The following is a 10,619-nucleotide window of genomic DNA, read 5'->3' as shown; positions in this document are numbered from 1 at the left end:
CTGGCTGAGTTGTCTGGAAACTCTCCACTATGTTGCATAGAGTTATGTTCTTCTTCAATACAGAACGTTTCTTGAACTGTGCTCTGCATTGAGGGCAGTTATATACTCCAGATCCTTCTTGTGTGTCCAGCACACTGTCAATACAGGCCAGGCAGAAATTGTGTCACAGGATCTTTATAAATGTGGAAACAAATGGAGCAGCTCAGTTCATCCCTCAGATAAGCAGACGCCATTTCTCAAGAGAAGTTATTCAGTAATGAAAAGAAACGAAACTCCAGTAGTCGATATGACACACACAGTGTGAATTGTGTGGGTGTGCTCCACTTCCATCAAGGGCAAGGCTAAGCAGGATATGTTGCAAATACCTCTCTGTACGATATGTACTAATGTAGGACTCAGGAGTTAGAACTACAATGACGAACAAAAGAGCAACAATGTTTTGAACTTTTGACTTTCAGCTTCCATATTTAACCATCCACTACAGCTTGAACATGAGACTACCATCATTTTATAGACAATCATTTTGGCTATCTCATACAAAAATTGGACTTCCAACTATTTAGCATATGATTAGTTATGCAGATTCTTGTAATGTAACTGAATTGTTACCTTTAGCTTTCAACACTGCCTGAATCCTTCTGGGCATGCTTTCAATCAGATTAAAACATGTCTTGACCGAAATCTGTTCCCAGGTCTCTTCTAAACGTTCCCAATGTAGGTGCATACTGGTCAACTCACTTGGTGCATACTGGTCAACTCACTTGGCTACAAATACAGATTTTTCTTCAACTCAACTGCAAGTGTTCAATTGGGTTGAGGTCTGTGGGGGCCAATCCAGCACCTCTACTTCATTGTCATTGAACCAATTCTTCGCCAATCTCGACGTATGCTTTGGGCCGCTGTCCTGCTGGAACACTATGTGATCCTTTTCATACACATACCAAGTGTACGAAGCTCAGCATTGTGACCACCATCGAACCTGGTCTAGTATCCAATACTGTTGGCTGTAAAACAACCCCAAATCATAAGGCTTCCTCTACCAAACTTCTCAATCTCAATTTCTTAATCTGTTAGCCCCCAGACTCATTTGCACCCATTAGAGTCCAGTCTATTGACTTTTGTTTCATAACTCCAAATCACCCATTTCCAATCTTCTACTGTCCACTGTTCGTACTTTTTTGCAAACTTGAACCGACGCTTCTTATGATGATACTGAAGTCGAGACTTCTTCACCTTTATCCGGGCCACCATTCCAGACTTGCGTAATGCGCGTTGCACGATGCCTGCATGGACATCTGTGATCTCACTATTATGAAGCATACAAGCCGCCTCCAGTGCTGTGTTTGTCGTGCCAGAACTGATAGACCTTGTAATGAGCTGACTTATTGACTCTGATATTTTGCCTGGACGTCTACCTCTTGGCTTTGGAATGGATGGACGGACTTCATTTTGTATTCCTCCAACTGACATGGCACTCACATGATTCAGTTTGGCAATTTTCTTGGCCAAGATACCGCTATCGATGAGCTGAATGATGCTGTTTCTCTTTTCTTGGGAAATCTTCTTCATGGCTGCTCCTGGATTCGAACCAGTGACCTTTCGCTTGGGAATCAACTAAATAGCACACTGAGCTATTAGGGAACGTGAGAACAGGTTGCGGTGTGTAGTCAGGGGCAGATTAGCCATAGATCTTACAGGGAAATTTCCCAGTGGGCCGATGCCCAGGGTGCTGCCTGCGCCCTCCTCGCAGCTGGCCAGTGGAAGTTTATGGGGATGTATTTTGTGCTGCTGGCAGCAGTATTTTGTGATGGACTGTGGCATTTGGCTCTGTTGGGGTGCTATAATGTGCCACCATATGGTATTGCTGGCCCCCCTACTTGTGTTGGCCCTGCCTTCCATCAATTTGGACCAGACTACAAAACGGGGCCACTTTTAGTATTTTTCCAGGGCCACTTTAAGTTCCCAGTCTTTTCCTGTTTGTAGTATACAAGAAGAAAAAGATTGTTCCACCACCAGGAGCAAAACAGTAATAATGCAGTTACATGACAAGAATCTGCATAACTTATCACATGCTAAATAGTCCAATTTATGCATGGGATAGCCAAGATGATTATCTATAAAATGATGGTAGTCTCACGTTCGAGTAGTGTAGTGGATGGTGAGATATGGAGCCTGAAAGTCAAAAGTTCAAAACATTGTTACCCTTTTGCTCGTCAGTGTTAAGTGGGTATTCCTATATGAACCATTTATGGCATATCCCAACAGTAAGACATGTCTAATAGTGTGTGGTTGCACCTCAGGGACCCTAACCTACCGGGAACAGAGGAGTCCCCTGGCTCTGTTCACTAATTCCTGGCTGCCACATTCTCCACACACCTCAATGTTGTGTGTAGCCCTCTCCATTGCAGTCTATGGTAGTTACAGGAAGAGCCAGGCAAACATTGCAGACTCTTCCACATTGAAAAGTATTAAAAATATGAAGGCTGGGAACTGATGAACAGTGGTGAGTAGAGTCCTACTCTCCCCATAGGTGAAGTAGAACACATACCTATAGGGCATTTGTGGAATATCTCTTGGATATGTCATACATGGCTAATATTCGAATACCTCCTTAAAGGGAACCTGCCACCTCAAAAATGCATCTACACCTGCCAGCAGTACCTCATAGTAGCCCGCAGCCTGTTAATAATCATATATTTCATTCTGTTGTCTGATGCTGTGTAAGTTCAAAAAACACAGTTTTATTCTCCATCAGCGCTATAATGCCAGCCAGCTTGAAGTCAAGGGGGCAACGGCCTCCTTGCTTCAAGTCAAGGTAACCACTCCCCCTAACCGTCCCCTCATGCCTAAGAGTGACAGTCTGCAGTGCGGCCGTGATTCCCCTAGACTCGCGCATGCGCGGTGCGCTCTGTAGTAATGCACTATCCCATCTCCTGCTGCCGCTGTTAGCCGGGTTTCAGCGGCACAATGCGCATGCGTGAGACTTGGGGAATCGCGGCCGCACTGCAGACTGTCACTCTCAGGCAAGAGGGGACGTTAAGGGGCGTGGTCGTGGTTACCTTGACTTGAGGCAAGGAGGCCACTGCCCTCTTGACTTCAAGCTGGCTGGCATTATTGCGCTGATGGAGAATAAAACTGTGTTTTTTTTTAACTTACGCAGCATCGAACAACAGGATGAAACATATTATTAACAGGCTGCGGTCTACTATGAGGTGCTGCTGGCAGGTGTAGATGCATTTTTGAGGTGACAGGTTCCCTTTAAAGCAAATATCTGTTTTGGTTGAGCTTGTACAGTGACTATAACGTTAATAAACCAGTATTGTGCACCAGACAATTGTCACTCCCCCCATGGTGTCCATTAATTTAACACTTTACCAGTAAGAATCTCGAAAAACTCCAAAAACGACACATACATTAATTAATTCAATCTTTATTGATGGATAAATTAGGCCACGGTGTATTATATGTTACTTTAAATACTTAAAGGGAACCTGTCACCGGGATTTTGTGTATAGAGCTGAGGACATGGGTTGCTAGATGGTCGCTAGCACATCCGCAATACCCAGGCCCCATAGCTCTGTGTGCTTTTATTGTGTAAAGAAACCGATTTGATAGATATGCAAATTAACCTGAGATGAGTCCTGTATGTGAGATGAGTCAGGGACAGGACTCATCTCAGGTTAATTTGCATATGTATCAAATCGGTTTTTGATTAAATTAAATTGGAATCTTGTCAATGGAGATTTGTCTAAATGCATGAAAAGGGGACCCGGTATTTTGGGTCTGATAAGTGACCATTCTTTTAACGCTTGTACTGGACATAAGGGAGAAGATTGTATAATGTTGAGATTGAGCCATACTCCTTTATCTAGTTGATCTGTTTTTGATCTTTTTAGGAAAATGCTGACTTTATTTCTTTGTATCATTAAGTCATTAAATAACAATGGTGCCTCTGATGTTCTATTTATAACTGCAATCTCACTAATGCGCAGTGCACCGAAAAATGATGGCAAAAAGGCAGCCCTAAATAATGAAGATTCGTAGGCAGAGGAGCATATATTCGGTAAGTATTCTACAAAATTTTTTACATTTTCTAAAGATAAAGGTTTAGTTCTAATATTTTTTTGTATAGTTCTTTTTGAACCTTTGATTATTTGTTTTGCAAGAAATTTGGTTGTCAAAGAAGTAATATTAAGTATTTTCTGAAAATATGAAATGCCAGTTATAATTTTTTGGATATAATCCCCTTTTTTGCCTGCCTTTAAAAGATTTTGAATAAAAAGGATAAATTGTATTGAGCTATTATCCTTTTCATTGTAATTGTTGGCCAGGCAGAATGAATTCGATATTCTCCATGCGGCCGAATAAGCAGCCCATGTAGACGAGGTTAAGGAATTGCTTACTAAACCACTTATGAATTTTATATCAAGGTCCATAAATTTGTAGGGCATGGTATTCCTTTTTCTTCTGCATCAGGGACTAGTTGTCTGAATATTGAAAATTTCTGTTGAGACAAAGAATCCACTATTAAGTTGGATCTTCCTTCTATATATTTAGCTTTCAATCATATATTATTATGTAAGCAAATTAAAACAATTTGTCTTAACACACTAACTACCTCGTCAGATTTTGCTGAAAGACAGTTTATAGAGAAAACCACGCCTTTATTGTCAGAATACAATAAGATTCTCTTATTTCTAAAATAGTCTTGCCGGAAAGAGTTCCAAAAAGTTGATGTTTCTAATTATTGGTTTATCCAACCAGTGTTTATGTTCCTAATTATTGGTTTATCCAACCAGTGTTCTGGCCATTTTTCAGCAGACCATTGTTTTTTGAAGATCGCCCCGTATCCCCCAGATGCAGCTGCATCTGTGAATAGTTCAAGAGAGTCAGAATCAATAAATTATTTTTGCCAAATAGTACTGCCCTTAAATGTATTCAGGAATGATAACCAGATTTGTATGTCATCCTTTAATTGTTTGGTTATGCGAATATGGTCGTATGGATGTTTCTTACCTGCAGTAACGGCATACATTCTTTTAGAAAATATTCTACCCATAGGTATCACCCTGGCAATAAAATGTAAATATCCTAAGGCGGATTGTAATCTTTTAAGTGTAGTTTTCTTGGATAATAGTAAATTATTTAATAGGATTTTTGACGAGTTTATTTTTTCATCAGGGATTTTGAAAACCACATTTTCTGAATCAATATAAATGCCTAAAAATGTAATATATTTTGTCGGGTATACCTGGATTGGGTGTAACCCAAACAAACTGGTCTCACCACGTGGAGTGCTGCAACTAAATGCGGATGATTAAACAAGGATGTGGTGATTAAAGGACGGTAGTGAATTTGGTGTACTATACTACTGTATACAACTAAGCGCAGGTAAGTTGTCGAGTGGGACGCCACTGGGAGCTCTGTACTCATGCACTGATTCTACAAATAGTAAGTACTGGAACAACTACACTTACTTTCTTAACTGAATAACGTCACAAACAAATGATGAAAAACCTTGCATAGAGGATTTAAACGGTCTGTACTTAATCCCAAGTGGGGAGGATATGAAGTTACCCCATTGTGACGGATAACGGTCTGTTGATTATTGTTTATCTTGCAACAAAAAGAAGTCCTTAAGAGCAAAAGTCTCCCTCAAACCCCTGGAACTTTTATATATTTTAATGCTGGAACTGCGTTATAATTCTATATGCTGAATAAGTGTTTGTTGCTATATAGATAGTGAGCGAATTTGGGTGAGGTGTATATAAGTTACCAAATAGCGAATTTTAACCATTACTTACATGGTGGGTTATGGCTGGTTTGAACTGCCCAGATCTGAGAGCGCCACACTGACAATAGTAATACCAGAACCAGACAACTAAGGCTCCATTCACACGTCCGCAAAGTTTTTTGCGGATCCGCAAAACACGGACAGCGGCAATGTGCGTTCCGCATTTTGCGGACTACACATTGCCGGCACTATAGAATATGCCTATTCTTGTCCGCAATTGCGGACAAGAATAGGACATGTTCTATTTTTCCGCAATTCCATGTCCGGGCAGCACATCGTGCTGCCCCATAGGAATGAATGGGTCTGCAATTCCGTTCCGCAAAATGTGGAACGAAATTGTGGACGTGTGAATGGACCCTAAGAGTGTGACGATCTGTGGGATACTGGACGGACAACTCAGCTATAATATACCACAGATTGTTATATGTTTTTAAGGTCATCTTTGAAGGTAAACTTTTAATGTTTGGATTTCTTACCGTGATCTATATGTATATTTGTGGTTTACGGAAATAAAATATTTCACTCCGCAGTGACACCAGTTGCTGAGTGCCAGTCTGTAATACTATACATTTTTAAATATTGAATGAGTCTTGATAGTATCATAGGTGTCACTTCCTCTATTTGATACTTTATTGTTTGTGTAAAGTTGTCCGTGTTTTTTGAAACATTTTGTGGCTGGGTGGTTACCCGTACAGAAACTGCATTCGTGCCTGTACTTACAATTAGTTTGCCATTTACAAACAAATTCATTGAAGGAAAAACTAATTCCTTTTTTAGTCGGTTGTCTGAGAAAATTGGACCTCGGAGGCAACATGAGATTGATCCAAAGACCAACATCATTTGATCCCCATTTAAGTTTTGGGTAAACTGCTAACTTCTGTCGGATTCATCATAATTGATCCATGCTGAACCTCCAACATTTCTGTATGCCTCTAGTATGCCTGTATGCCTCTAGTATATCTAAGTGGAGGAATAGTCCACTACAGTGTATAGGGTGTTTTTCACCCAATACAGCTGCATATATGCAAAACGCTTGTATCCAATTCAAGAAACTTTTCTGTTGATTTCTTTTTTTTTTCTTCTTCTTCCTTTTTTATCAATTTTAAAAGTTTCTTTTGAAGAAGGAAGTAGAGAGAATACAGTCTTGTGAAAAAATTAGGACACCCTTTGAAAGCATGTGGTTTTTTGTAACATTTTTAATAAATGGTTATTTCATCTCCGTTTCAACAATACAGAGAGATTAAAGTAATCCGACTAAACAAAGAAAACTGAAGAAAAGTCTTTTCAAGATCTTCTGTAAATGTCATTCTACAAAAATGCCTATTCTAACTGAGGAAAAAGATAGGACACCCTTGCCCCTAATAGCGAGTGTTACCTCCTTTGGCTGAAATAACTGCAGTGAGACGGTTCTTGTAGCCATCTACCAGTCTTTGACATCGGTCTGAGGAAATTTTACCCCACTCCTCAATGCAGAACTTTTTCAGCTGTGAGATGTTTGAGGGGTTTCTTGCACGTACAGCCCTTTTCAAGTCACCCCACAGCATCTCAATGGGATTCAAATCTGGACTTTGACTTGGCCATTCCAGGACTCTCCATTTCTTCTTTTTCAGCCAATCTTTGGTTGACTTACTAGTATGCTTTGGGTCATTGTCATGTTGCATGGTCCAGTTCCGCTTCAGCTTTAATTTTCTAACTGATGGTCTCACATGTTCTTCAAGCACCTTCTGATACACAGTAGAATTCATCGTGGATTCTATGATGGTGAGCTGACCAGGTCCTGCTGCAGCAAAGCAGCCCCAAACCATGACACTTCCACCTCCATGCTTCACAGTTGGTATGAGGTTCTTTTCTTGGAATGCTGTGTTTGGTTTACGCCAAACATGTCCTCTGCTGTTGTGTCCAAATAATTCAATTTTGGACTCATCTGTCCAAAGAACATTATTCCAGAAGTCCTGGTCTTTGTCAACTTTATCACTGGCAAATGTCAGTCTGGCCTCGATGTTTCTCTTGGAAAGCAAAGGTTTCCTCCTTGCACACCTCCCATGCAAGTTAAACTTGTACAGTCTCTTTCTGATTGTAGAGGCATGTACTTCTACATCAACAGTAGCCAGAGCCTGCTGTAGTTCTCGAGATGACACTTTAGGGTTTTTGGATACCTCTTTTAGCATCTTGCGGTCTGCTCTTGGGGTGAACTTGCTGGGGCGACCAGTCCTGGGCATGTTGGCAGTTGTTTTGAAAGCCCTCCACTTGTAGACTATCTTCCGGACAGTGGAATGGCTGATTTCAAAATCTTTTGAGATCTTTTTAAATCCCTTCCCAGACTCATAGGCTGCTACAATCTTTTTTCTGAAGTCCTCTGACAGCTCTTTTGCTCTCACCATGGTGCTCACTCTCACTTCAACAGTCAGGAGCACACCAAACTAAATGTCTGAGGTTTAAATAGGGCAAGCCTCATTCAACATGCAGAGTAACGATCTACTAATTATGTGCACCTAGTGAGATATACCTGTGTGAGATCTGAGCCAATTTAAGAGGGAATACATGTGAGGGTGTCCTATCTTTTTCCTCAGTTAGAATAGGCATTTTTGTAGAATGACATTTACAGAAGATCTTGAAAAGACTTTTCTTCAGTTTTCTTTGTTTAGTTGGATTACTTTAATCTCTCTGTATTGTTGAAACGGAGATGAAATAACCATTTATTAAAAATGTTACAAAAAACCACATGCTTTCAAAGGGTGTCCTAATTTTTTCACATGACTGTATATCAACGTATTCTCTTTTCCATATTTTTTCTTTTATTTGACTTGATAAACTGAATCCCATGGTTTCTTTTAAAGATGTTTATTTTATTCCTGTGCCAGCTTCAAAAGATGGGATTAAACATTTATCAATTTGTGTTCCTATCTTACCAACTGAGGATCAATTGTCATCCTTTCTTGTTGTTTCATTTGTTAAAAGTATAGCAGAATTTTTTTCAGGAGAAGACCAGACAGAATGAATTTTTTGAGTATTTTCATTTTGTGTTATGAAGGAAATAAATTTTTTGAATAACTGGACCTTTAATGTATCAAAATTGTCAGTACTCAAAGGGTTATTAGTAATGTTTTTAATAGTGCCCTGCGATTTGCCGTCACTAAGTGAGTGTTTGTGTAATTAAGTTCTCACCCTCCCTTGTATCCACAGATATGGAGGCTTGATTGACAGTTGGATCTGTCCCTGCGGTTGCTGATGGAGACCGTTGGTAAGTATGTCAATTCTTTACCCGGAATCTCGAGCTGTGTGGCACAGAGCAAGTAGTATTCCTGCGTTTCACAAGACCTAAAGTAGTAGGAGAGAAAATTTTCTTTTCTTCTTCTTTTTGCAGAGACTGGGGAGGACGGAGCGTTACTGGGATGGCGCTCACATATGATGTCAGAGCGTACGTCCGGCTCTGCGCTGCTAACAGGACAGGGAGCGCAGACAGGATGAATAGATTGTAGATCCGGATCGTTGTCTGCAGGATCGTCGCGGAGGCATCTCCTAAGCCAGGCTTCACCACCGTAAGTTTCTGCTTTAGTTACAAGTTGCTTTAGAAGTTCTTCCATTCTTCTTTTTTCAGGTTCAGGTCCGGTTTCTTCTCTGCCGCTTACCAGAATGCGCAGTAACCGTCAACTCTTTTCTTTTACGGGTATTCACGAGACAGCAGTTGATCCTTTCTCCAATCAAAATGCAGAGAGATCTTCACGAGGACATCAGACTGTGCCAATGACATCTGTTACCAGGTAAGTACAATACCATGTATAATAATTGCCCTTATAATTAACTAGGTGTCATGACACCATGTTACCCCTAATTGCATGGGCAATAAGGTTTGGTCACACTCTTTCTACTACAGAGTGTATTAAACAACAGGGAGCAACAACGAGCATTTATCACGGAAGAAGAGAATATAACATTTGTTCTGCATCCTGACTGGTTTAAAGGGGTTGTCCTATTAAGACATCTTATCCCCTATCCACAAAGGAAAATAAGAATGAGCGCTGGAGAAAGAGTTCTTTTACACCATGTTTGTGTTTGTCTGAGAAACTGGTTTAGTTACAAAAAACGGATATAAACTGCCAGTTTTTCTGACTGATCTTTTTTTTTTTTCTACAAAGATTGCAAAAAAATTTGCTTTGGATTGTGTGATCTGTGATTGAGTTAATTTTTGGCCATTTAAGGCCAAAAAAATTGGATGGAAAAAAATGGAAACTACTGTATGCAATCCAGGTCTTCCTTTTACTTTCAATTGATTTATTGGAAAGAGACGCATCCTATTTTAACTTTTATTTTTGCCAGATGAAATACCACGGACGTCTGTGCTTTCCCATCCAATAAAAAAACTGATAGTAATGCAAAATAGACAAAACAGATGCACTTTTGGCATACTTTTTTTTCTATAGAGGCCTGTGCATCCATTAAACAGATCCAGTTATCTAAGGTTTCTGAGTAAAAACTTATACATTTAAAGGGGTTGTCCACTTTTTTTATATTTATGACCTATCCTCAAGATAGGTAATCAATAACAGATCGGTGCGGGGCTGACCACTGGCACCCCCGCCGATCAGCTGTTTCAAGTGAAGAGACGGAGCAGTCCCATAGAAGCTAATGGGGACGATAGAGTTGTAATTACACTGCTCGCCACTGCAGTTGTGACGGCGAGCAGGTAAACAGTGAAGAGAAGGCAGCACTGATACGAGCGCTGCCTGTTCTTCAAACATCTGATCGGCGGGGTTGTCAGTAGTCGGACCCCCACCGATCTGATATTGATGACCTATCTTGAGGATAGGTCATCAATAGAAAAAAG

Source organism: Bufo bufo, chromosome 6 (genome assembly GCF_905171765.1).
Source record: "Bufo bufo chromosome 6, aBufBuf1.1, whole genome shotgun sequence".
Classification (NCBI taxonomy): Eukaryota; Metazoa; Chordata; class Amphibia; order Anura; family Bufonidae; genus Bufo; species Bufo bufo.
This window is presented reverse-complemented; position numbering follows the sequence as displayed.